This window comes from Ovis aries, chromosome 9, assembly GCF_016772045.2.
Source record: "Ovis aries strain OAR_USU_Benz2616 breed Rambouillet chromosome 9, ARS-UI_Ramb_v3.0, whole genome shotgun sequence".
Classification (NCBI taxonomy): domain Eukaryota; kingdom Metazoa; phylum Chordata; class Mammalia; order Artiodactyla; family Bovidae; genus Ovis; species Ovis aries.
In genome coordinates this window covers 2,321,000-2,333,242 of record NC_056062.1, presented here as the reverse complement: position 1 = coordinate 2,333,242, position 12,243 = coordinate 2,321,000, and positions in this window count along the sequence as shown.

The following is a 12,243-nucleotide window of genomic DNA, read 5'->3' as shown; positions in this document are numbered from 1 at the left end:
TAAAAAGCAGAGGCATTACATTGCTGACAAAGGTCTGTCTAGTCAAAGCTATGTTATTTCCAGTAGTCATGTGTGGATGTGAGAGTTGGACCATAAGGAAGACTGAGTGCTGAAGTACTGATACTTTGGAACTGTGGTGTAGGAGAAGTCTGAGAGACCTTTGAATTGCAGGGAGATCAAAGTAGACAATCCTAAAGGAATTCAACCCTGAATATTAATTGGAAGAACTGAGGCTGAAGCTCAAGCTCCAATCCTTTGGCCACCTGATGCAAAGAGCTGACTCACTGGAAAAGACCCTGATGCTGGGAAAGATTGAAGGCAGAAGGAAAAGGGGATGATAAAAGACAAGATGGTTGGATGGCATCACCGACCCAATGGACATGAGTTTGAGCAAGCTCCAGGAGTTGGTGATGGACAGGGAAGCCTGGGGTGCTGCAGTCCATGGGGTTGCAAAGAGTCAGACATGATTGAGCAACTGAGCTGAACTGAGAACTGGTTCATTCCAGGGATTCACTTGAGAAAGAACATAAAAGAGCTGGAGAAATTGGAAAACATAAATGAAATAAAATGGGAGCACTGAATATGGAATAGAAAAAGTGAAACAAATGAAATAAAAGTAAAAGATCCTCATATATTCCAGTTGTTTTTAAACACGACTGCCCACTAGAAACGTATCTGGAGCTCTAGGGAAAAAAAGCAATACCTGGGCATTTGTATTTTTTCAAAAAATTCCAAGATAATTCTGATATGCATCTGGGTTTTAAAAAGTGATTACAGATTTTTTTATTCGTACCTAGTTTTGGTGATATACAGTTCTATTATTTTTCTGTTGACCAATCGGGATACAATGGTATTAAGTGAGTAATAGTTAAATAATCACAATAGTAAAAGTTGTTTATCATTTTCACAATCAATAGCCAGACAAAAATAAAAGATAATTGCGATTATAAGCCATAATGGGAACATGATTAAACTAACAATGTCAGATACTTACATACAATTTGGGGGGTCGTGCAGAGTGATGTGGTGAGTGGAAGTGTGTGCGTGCGCCCGTTTTCATCTGCTCAGCCAGTCTATGTCTTTCTGTTGGTGCATTTAATTCATTTACATTTAAGGTTATGATCAATATGTGTGATCCTATTACCATTTTCTTAATTGTTCCAGGTTTATTTTCTGTAGGTAGGTCTTTTCTTCTCTTTGTTCCTGCCTAGAGAAGTTCCTTTAGCATTTTTTATAAGGCTGGTTTAGTGCTGTTGAATTCTCCTAACTTTTGATTGTCTGGAAAGCTTTTGAAATCTGAACAAGAGTCTCACTGGTTAGAAGAGTCTTGATTGTAGGTTATTCCCTTTCATCACTTTAAATATGTCATGCGATTCCTTTCTAGCTTTTAGAGTCTCTGTTGAGAAATCAGCTGGTTGCCTGATGCGAGTTCCCTTGTATGTTATTCATCATTTTTCCTTTGTTGCTTTTAATATTTTATCTCTGTCCTTAATTTTTGTGCATTCGATTACTATGTGTCTATGTGTGTTCCTCCTTGGAATTATCCTGCCTGGGGCTCTCTGTGCTTCCTGGACTTGGCTGATTATTTTCTTTCTCATGTTAGGGAAGTTTTCAGCTATTATCTCTTCACATATTTTCTCAGGTCCTTTCTCTCTCTCTTCTCCTTTTGGGGCCCCTACAATGCCAATGGTTATGCATTTAATGTTTGCCTCATGGGGAACCTTCCCAGACAGCTGCTGCCAGTCCCCACCATCCCTGCGGTGAGCCCCTGCTGACCCACGCCTCCATAGGAGACCCTCCATCAGTAGCAGGTGGTTTGGGTTCAGTTTCCTGTGGAATCACTGCTCCTTTCCTCTGAGTCTTGGTGTGGGAAAGGTTTTGTTTGTGCCCTCCAAGATTAGAGTCTCTGTTTCCCCTAGTCCCGTGGAGGTCTTGTAACCAAATCCCGCTGGGCTTCAAGGTCAGATGCCCTGGGGAATCTCGGTCCCTTTGTCAGGTCCCAGGCTGGGAAGCCTGATGTGGAGTTCTGAACCTTCACTACAGTGGGAGGACTCCTTTGGTGTTATTGTTCTCCAGTTGGTGGGCTACCCACCCGGCAGGAATGGGATTTGCTTTTATCTTGATTGTCTCCCTCCTACCATCTCACTGCAGCTTCCTCTTTGTTTTCGGACATGGGGCGTCTTTTTTTGGTAGGTTCCAGCGTCCTCCTGTCGATGGCTGTTCATCAGCTAGCTGTGATTTCGGCACTCTCACGGGAGATGAGTGCATGTCCCTTCTACTCTGCCGTCTTGAACCAGAAGCCCTTCAGATAAAACGTCAACAATCATTTCTTCAGGGATATCTGCCTGGCCTCCTAAACTATACCTCCTCCCAACATGTTCCTTGTACTGAGTTTATATCTTTAGTGTCTGCACTGTCCACTGTTACAGCCCCAGATCTTTACACACTGCTTAGCACAAAGGAGAATAATAGAGATCAATTACTCAAATTATTTTACTTATGAGGCAGTGGCATGAACATTCTTTTCACGTATCTTTCTTCCACTATACTTTGAAGTTCCTGAAACCATAAGCCAGGCCTTTCATTGCTAGCACAGTGTTGGCACAGAACTGGCATCTAAAAGGACTGAGTGAATGATTGAATGGAACAATTAGTAACAGAAGTATCTGTGCTTGGTCTGTGCTGAGAGGGATGGGGTGGGACAGTTCAGTGTAATAGGATGACACTGGTGCCTAGAGAATCTTGAAAGCCATCAGCCCTGCCTGGACAGGAACACACATCTTCTTGAGATTTCTGAGCATCATGTGCATAAAACAGGAGCAGGTACTAAAAGTGCCTGACTACTCATGAGCTACGTTTTGTCCTGCTCTTTTGAGAAAAGATATGAGTGGAGAGATGGGAGTGAAAAGGGAGCCTGCATTTTCTGGGTAAGAGTATAAGCTTTAGTGGAGCATTGAGAATGAGGTGTGAGGAGACAGGCTTTGGGGCAAATACAAATACAGGACAAATGCAAATAATTGGACGTGGAAGAGTGAATTTTAAGAAGTCATGGTTTATAAATTCATGTTCAGTGAGGAACACAAAAGTATTTAATTATCGTGGGTGCAGGACTATTTCTTCAAATGTAACTCTGTACTGACACATGTGATACCCTGGAATGAACAGATTTATTTAGCAAAGAAGAAAATATGTATTTCCTATTGATCTTGCCACATAGCTATGCCATTTGATTTGCAACGATATTTCATGAATAGTTCAGGTAATCACTTTACACATAGAAACTGAGGCTCTGAGGAGCTAAGAAGCCTTAACCAAATTCACAGCTGGAACGTGAAAACAACATTAATGCACGCACCTGTGTTCTCTCCCAGCCTCCATGTTACTACTGAATAAAGAGGACAGAATATTTTATTCATTATTTTATAATTAACGTTAAAAATTATTATTGGAGAATAGTTTATTTACAATATTGTGTTAGTTTCAGATGTACAGCAAAGTGAAACAGTTATACACATACCCACTATTACTTAGATTCTTTTCCTATACAGGTCATTGGATGACTAAAGAAATCACTAATTAAGAAAAGAACCTTATAAAAATTTTATAGAACTATAAGAAACAAATCTTATTTTTATGTCTTTTGAATATCAAGCATATGTGCCTAGTTACTAGCACGGGAACTCTATTATTTAAGTCCATTTCCTCAGATAGGTTGCAACAACTAACTGCTTTTTTAATTAATTAACTACCTTTTTAAACCGCCATTTGTTGATGCCAGCCAGAGGATTAAACTGCAAATAAGGTAGAGTCCCTTTTCTCAAGGAATTTCCCCTTCCTGGAAAGATGTTGTGATAGAAAATGAGAACTCAGTGTGGTTAAATGCGTGGATAGAAAATAGAGAAAGTTATCAGTTCAGTTCAGTCACTCAGTCGTGTCCGACTCTTTGCGACCCCATGAATCGCAGCACACCAGCCCTCCCTGTCCATCACCAACTTCCGGAGTTCACTCAGACTCACGTCCATCGAGTCAGTGATGCCGTCCAGCCATCTCATCCTCCGTCGTCCCCTTCTCCTCCTGCCCCCAATCACTCCCAGCATCAGAGTCTTTTCCAATGAGTCAGCTCTTCGAATAAGGTGGCCAAAGTACTGGCGTTTCAGCTTCAGCATCATTCCCTCCAAAGAAATCCCAGGGTTGATTTCCTTCAGAATGGACTGGTTGGATCTTCTTGCAGTCCAAGGGACTCTCAAGAGTCTTCTCCAACACAACAGTTCAAAAGCATCAATTCTCTGGTGCTCAGCTTTCTTCACAGTACAACTCTCACATCCATACATGACCACTGGAAAAACCATAGCCTTGACAAGATGGACTTTGTTGGCAAAGTAATGTCTCTGCTTTTGAATATGCTATCTAAGTTGGTCATAACTTTTCTTCTAAGGAGTAAGCATCTTTTAATTTCATGGATGCAATCCCCATCTCTGCAGACACAGATATAGAAGCATCTAATTCCATCTAGAGGTGGGCTCAAGAAGGCTTTCTAGAACTTGGTTTGAGATGTGCCTTACAGGTTGTGGAAACACTTCAGGCATTGGGCCCAACATACCTATAGACTGAAGATGATAGGCAGGACAATTTGTGTGTGCGTGTGTGTGTGTGTGTGTGCGTGCGTGCATGCACATGATTTGACTGCAATCAAGTGAATGTCTTGCTAAAGCACAATTTAATGATCAGAGACAAATATGAATACTATTCAAAGGGTCTTGTATGTTATGTCAAGGTGTTCAAGCTTTATAAGTACACAATGAGGGATCCTTTAAAGTAAATGTTGTGAGTATATCTGCATTTAGATAGGGGCTCTGTCTATTGGGTGAAGGGAAGATTAAAGGGCAGAACACCAGAGATATTTTTTTAAATTATTTTTAGTCCAATTTATCCTATGAAGCAAATATCAATCTAATTGATACATTCATGAATGAAACTGATAATACAAATGTACACAATAATAAGAAATTGTACAAAATTGTACACAAGGAATAGAACACAATGCAATTTTCTCCTATTTTCTCATTTTGTTTACTTAAAATAGCATCTGAAAATTTTGAGACTTCAGATTCTAGACCTGCATTTCAAGTCTCCAAGGTAAGGGTAAGCTATCAAATGATGAATTCATTCAGAAAATTCAATAAGAAATTCATTATAAAAGGTAATTAACTGTCTAATTCAGAAAACATGATTTAAAAATTGTTTATGAAAATAACCAACAAAGGAGAATTCATGAAAAAGATGCTGGAAACCCATGATATCAATCAATGAGTGATCAAGGTTGACATATGTGGGGAGCATACTAAGTTTATATAGCATCTGGACCACATGATTGAAGGCTTTTATCTGATTTTGTTATGCTTGAAGGTATTTGCTTTTGTTTGTTAAGAGAGGATTCTTAAATGATAGAAGATTGAGAATCCAGCCAATGCTTGAAAAGGAGCAGTAGCAGTTAATATTATGGACTAATGTTTATTTCTCTTACATTTTTCATGCATACTATGACAAGCACAGATATAACTTGGGTTTAAAGTCCTACAAGATTCATGTTGATGTATGGCAAAACCAATACAATATTGTAAAGTGATTAACCTCCAATTAAAATAAATAAATTTATATAAAAAAATAAAGTCCTACAAGGAAATTGTACTACTGTATTTGGGATGGCAAATTGTCTTCTATTGATCAGCATTTCTGGGACTCAGACAAACAGGCAAGAGTGAAAATCAATCTGGAGCGTTAAGGGCTAAGACTCAATTTCTGCAAGTGGTATTAAGCATCATCTTTCTGAGTGATAATATTTACTTTATTACAAAAAGTAATATTCTTGAAAATAAGCCAAAAGGAGAAAGATTGGTGAACTATTTCTCCAAGTTGTACCCCAAGGATAATTACAGGCTTGCACTCCCTGCCAGGCTGCTGTGAATGATAGACTCCAGGATACAACAGGGTCCACAGAGAGGTCCCTTTTCACTCATCCTGTGGAGTCAGAGGACTCAAAAAGTAACTTATCTTTGAAGATATGGCCAAAAGAAAAAAAAAAAAAGAAATCAAGTGGAAGTTTTTTTTTAATTACATATTTATTCAAAACTTATGTTTTAAAAATTCTGCTATATCCAGCCATTCTGACTCTAATTATTCTTAAGCTTTGTTGGAATCAGAATCACTTGAAGAGCTTGTTGACTAAATATTTCCCTGGGATACACCCAAAGCTACTAAGCCAAATACTAGGGGGTGTCTTATGGTTCCTTTCTGCTTTGCAAAGTATAAAACGAGCAGGCTTCTCGTCTATGGATGAAGTATGGCGCAGCACAATTAAGTGAGTTTTTAAAGCTCCTGTCCTCTCCCCAAAACTCATATTTACGTCTTTTGTTTCGTTGATATAATTTAGGGAAAGGAAAGATCAATACAAATAGTATAGTCAAAAGTTTATTAATCGTGGCAGTTTCAGTTAGTTAAATTCAAGGATTTAATTTTCCAAGGAAGAAGACACAGTCATGGTAATATTTGAATCTTTATAATGATTATTATCTGAGACCTGCTATTTGCAGAAATCTAGATCTGAAGTGGCAAGTGTGGTCTTAAATCTGTAGTTCTGGATTGGAACTACAACTAAAGAGAAAATTCAAGAGATTTGTACAGTAAATAACATGGGAAATGATGGACTCAGACATCAGGGAGTTGAGAGGGAAGTGTCAAAAGATTACCAAATCTCTTCATGGCCACAACCCCTTTGTGGAGAAGGAGGTCTCCACTATGAACTGAACACAGCAAACTCCTGGGACCCTAGGAACTGTCATAGTTGAGTCATGATAGCCTAATTTTTGTACCTAAAGAGGCATTTCTCTAGCTCAGGGATTGTCTTAAAGTGCTGTTGATGTGTGCATGCTCAGTGTCTCAGTCCTGTCCGACTTTTTGTGACCCAGTGGACTGCAGCCTGACAAGCTCCTCTGCCCACGGGATTCTCCAGGCAAGAATGTTGGAGTGGGTTGCCATTTCCTTCTTCAGAGGATCTTCCCAACACAAGGATCGGCATCTCCTGCGTCTCATGCATTGACAGGCAGATTCTTTACTGCTGAGCCACAGGTGAAGCCCTAAAGTTCTGTTAGCCCTTAACATTTTGGATTTCACAGTAATTATATGAAAATTGATTGATATACTAGTTTCTTTAAGAAAGTTCCTTTATTTATATTAGCAAAGAAAATGAGATGAGTTAAATATTGTTATTGATTGTGCAGTAATTTTGTGTTAGAATTGACTTCAGTATTTTAGAGCTTCTCCTAGAAATAATAAGTGAATACAAAGCAAAAATAAAAATTTCAAAATTTCACAAAAATAAGGATTCTCAACTTCCCTTTACTTACTTTTAGGAGATTCACTCATTTGAACATGAAAATGAATTTTTTTTTTTTTTTACAAATTTCTGTTGTTTTTTAGTGTATATTCTTTGGAAAAGATTATATCTGTGAGATACTTGCGAGTTGGAGGGAATTGATTAGCTATCAAAGAAGGTTAAAAAAGGGCATGACATGCTTTTGAGAACATTCTGTCATGGCCTGTGGGTTATAGAACATCAAGCTTTCTTTCGCAGTGAAAACTTTTGTTTCCTGTATCAAAAAAACAGACCACAGTACTGTGACTTAGTAGAACTTCAATTTTGCTATCATGCGGTTTTTCTTAACTTCATTGGAAATTTATTGTATTAAAGCAAGTTTTATACTGTCATTTTTTCTGTGTATGCTGCTTTTGTTTTCATATCTCATTATATCCATTTTTCTCAATTACTAATTATAATTTTTTTATCTTTCCATCATATTTTATTGATTAAATTTGTATGTTTACCTATCTTCTTTGTTTAATTTCATTTTCTAAATGTTGCTGATATGTAGAGACAGAGATGATCTTGCATGTAGCCATGTTGCTAAATTTTCTTGCAAATTATAATAGCTTGTAGGTCCTTCTGAATTGTCAACATGTATAAAATGTCTGGGAATAGTGAAGAGCTCTTTTCAAATTCTTAGAATTAAAACATTTTTTCCTAAACTTACTGCACTGGCCAGGACCTTAAATATAATATTGGAAAAGTGGCAAAAGCAGGTATATTCTGTATGATGTCAATTCTTTGACATTTGGGGGGAACTTTTCCTATGGTTCAAATATACAATTAATTTTGGAGTCAGTATATTACGCATGTTTGAGAAAAGTGCCAGTGTTGACGGAAGGATTCTGTTTCATTAAAGCAAACGTCTTGATTTTGATGTTCCTGTCTTCTGTATCTTTTGGATTTGCAGGCTTTGTCACACACACAGTCTCTCACATGAGAGAGACGTGCTAAATTCTCCACTTATGATCTTGGATTCTCCAATTATGGATTTGTGTAGTATTTTTTTCTCTTTTGGTATTTAGTTATATTTCCATTATTGATATCAAGGCTAGACCAAGAGGTCCCCAACCTTTTTGGCATGGGGATCTGTTTTGCGGAAGATAATTCTTCCGTGGATCCAGGGCTAGGGGGAGGGGGAGGGAAGGGGGAGGGGAGGGGGAGGATGGTTCAGGTATTAAAGTGAGTGATGGAGAGCCCTGGGGAGCAGCAGATACAGCTTCACTCCCTCCCCAGCTGCTCACCACCTGCTGTGCGGCCGGGTTCCTAACAGGCCATGGACCAGCACTGGTGGTCCAGGGGTTAGGGATCCCTGGGCAAGACTATAATACTCATCTAAGTTTATAATTATTATGTATTCCTATGGATTAAATCTTTTATCATCTTGAAATTTATTTCTTGTATCTACTAAAGATCCTTGCCTTAAATCCTCTTTGGTCTGATTAATATAGATATACCAGGTTTTATTTTTTGCTTAGTGTTTGCATCTTTTTTCTTTCAAAATGTGATTACTATCATATTAATGTATGCCTCATTAAAATATTAGTCAAGCACACTTGGTAATATATTTAGAATATTTTGCCCACTTGATTTAAAATGCTTATGGTTATATTTGAGTTTAAAGTACTATCTTACCATCTGTTTTCAGTTTAAGCCATCTTGTCTCTTCTTTTTTTATCCACTTTCTTTTCCCTTTACATTTACTTCTCTTCTTATTCTCCTTGAAATCAAATATTTTTGTTATTTATTTTTTCCAGTTTGTTAGCTTGCTAGTCTTAGTTTATTTTAAATTAGAGGGTGATTACTTTACAATTCTGTGATGATTTCTGCCACACATCAACACACGTTGGCCGTAAGTATGCCTGTATCCCATCCCTCTTGAATTCCCCTCTCACGTCTCTTTCCAACCCACCCTGTAAGTTGTCATGGAGCACTGGCTTTGGGTTCCCTGCATCACACAGCAAACTCCCACTAGCTACTCATTTCACATATGGTAATATATATATATATATTTCAATGCTATTCTTTCAAATAGTCATACATTTAAAAATTCTCTTTTCAGTTCTGTTCAGTTCAGTCACTCAGTTGTGTCCGACTCTTTGTGGCCCCATGAATTGCAGCACATCAGGTCTCCTTGTCCATTACCAACTCACGGAGTTCACTCAAACTCATGTCTGTCAAGTCAATGATGCCATCCAGCCATCTCATCCTCTGTTGTCCTCTTTTCCTCCTGTCCCCAATCCCTCCCAGCATCAGGGTCTTTTCCAATGAGTCAACTCTTTGCATGAGGTAGCCAAATTACTGGAGTTTCAGCTTTAGCATCATTCCTTCCAAAGAAATCCCAGAGCTGATCTCCTTCCGAATGGACTGGTTGGATCTTCTTGCAGTCCAAGGGACTCTCGAGAGTCTTCTCTAACACCACAATTCAAAAGCATCAATTCTTCAGCGCTCAGCTTTCTTCGCAGTCCAACTCTCACATCCATACATGACTACAGGAAAACCATAGCCTTGACTAGATGGACCTTTGTTGGCAAAGTAATATTTCTGCTTTTCAGTTCTCTTTTAGTGGTTACCTAATTTTAAAATTATAAGAGTATAATAAAGATTATTATTTTATTGCTTTCTAAACAATGCGAAAAATTTGGATGATTTTAACTCTTTCTAACCCTCTCCCACCTTTAGGGCTATTTGTCATATATTTTCATTCTGCATGTAATTTAAAACATACAGGTCTTACTGATATTGTTACAGAGACAATATGTTGATTTAAAGTAACTCACCTGTTTAACTCATCCATTGTCTTTAGTTGCTTCCTACACTGAACAAGCTTTCACCTGGGTCCATTTCTCCTATGCACGAAGAACTGATTTTCATCTTTCTTTTAGAGGAATTCCACTGTAGAAGAACTTTTTCAATTATTCTCAGTTTCACTTTTATTTTTTAAGAACATTTCTTTTATTTGCAGGATATAGAATTCCAGTTATTTTCCTTTTTAATCTTTTAAGATATCCTTCTGTCTTCTGGCTTATATCATTGCTGTTCTCAAGTCAGTTTCAATATTATTGTTGCTCATTGGAAGATAATATGCCATTTCTCAATTACTGCTCTAAAGGTTCTTTTTTGTATTTGCGTTTCAGTAGTTTAATTATGATGCACATCTGTATCCATGTGTGATACCTATGTATGTATATATATATGAATCTATCTATCAGTCCATTCATCCTTGAAACTGCAGAGATTCGTGAACCATGAACTTCCAGATGTTCAACCTGGTTTTAGAAAAGGCAGAGGAACCAGAGATCAAATGGCCAACATCTGCTGGATCATGAAAAAGCAAGAGAGTTCCAGAAAAAACATCTATTTCTGCTTTATTGACTATGCCAAAGTCTTTGACTGTGTGGGTCACAATAAACTGTGGACAATTCCGAAAGAGATGGGAATACCAGACCACCTGACCTGCCTCTTGAGAAACCTATATGCAGGTCAGAAAGCAACAGTTAGAACTGGACATGGAACAACAGACTGGTCCCAAATAGGAAAAGAAGTACGTCAAGGCTGTATATTGTCACCCTGCTTATTTAACTTCTATGCAGAGTACATCATGAGAAACACTGGGCTGGAGGAAGCACAAGCTGGAATCAAGATTGCCTGGTGAAATATCAATAACCTCAGATATGCAGATGACACCACCCTTATGGCAGAAAGTGAAGAGGAACTAAAAAGCCTCTTGATGAAAGTGAAAGAGGAGAGTGAAAATGTTGGCTTAAAGCTCAACATCCAGAAAACGAAGATCATGGCATCTGGTCCCATCACTTCATGGGAAATAGATGGGGAAACAGTGGAAGCAGTGTCAGACTTTATTTTCCTGGGCTCCAAAATCACTGCAGATGGTGATTGCAGCCATTAAATTAAAAGATGCTTACTCCTTAGAAGGAAAGTTATGACCAACCTAGACAGTATATTGAAAAGCAGACATATTACTTTGCCAATAAAGTTCCGTCTAGTCAATGCTATGGTTTTTCCAGTGGTCAAGTATGGATGTGAGAGTTGGACTGTGAAGAAGGCTGAGCACCGAAGAATTGATGCTTTTGAACTGTGGTGTTGGAGAAGACTCTTGAGAGTCCCTTGGACTGCAAGGAGATCCAACCAGTCCATTCTAAAGGAGATCAGTCCTGGGTGTTCATTGGAAGGACTGTTCCAAAAGGCCAGTAAGGACTGTTCCAAAAGCTGAAACTCCAGTAATTTGGCCACTTCATGTGAAGTATTGACTCATTGGAAAAGACCCTGATATTAGGAGGGATTGAGGGCAGGAGGAGAAGGGGATGACAGAAGTGAACTCTGGGAGTTGGTGATGGACAGGGAGGCCTGGCATACTGCGATTCATGGGGCCACAAAGAGTCGGACACGACTGAGCGACTGAACTGAACTGAACTGAACTTGAGTCTTCAACTGGATATAATCCATCATTTTGACACATTTTTTGGTCATTATCTCTTTATATATTGCTTCTGCTATGATTCTCTGCCTATGTTTCTCTGGAATTTCCATTGTACATACACTAAAAGTCTATATCCTTCATGTTACTCAAGCTGTTTTTTTTTTAATTTCCGTATTTTTTATTCTCCTCTAATCTGGACACTCTCTATTACCCTGTCTTATAGCTTGTTGTTCATCTCTTCTGCTGTATCTAATCTGTCATTAAATCTGTTCGATTGCTTCTATAGATCAGTTCATTTTACATTTGATTAATTGTTTTGATTTGATTTGATTATATAATACAGTCCAATGTTAGGATGAAATTCTCCATCTTTTATTTTTCAGAT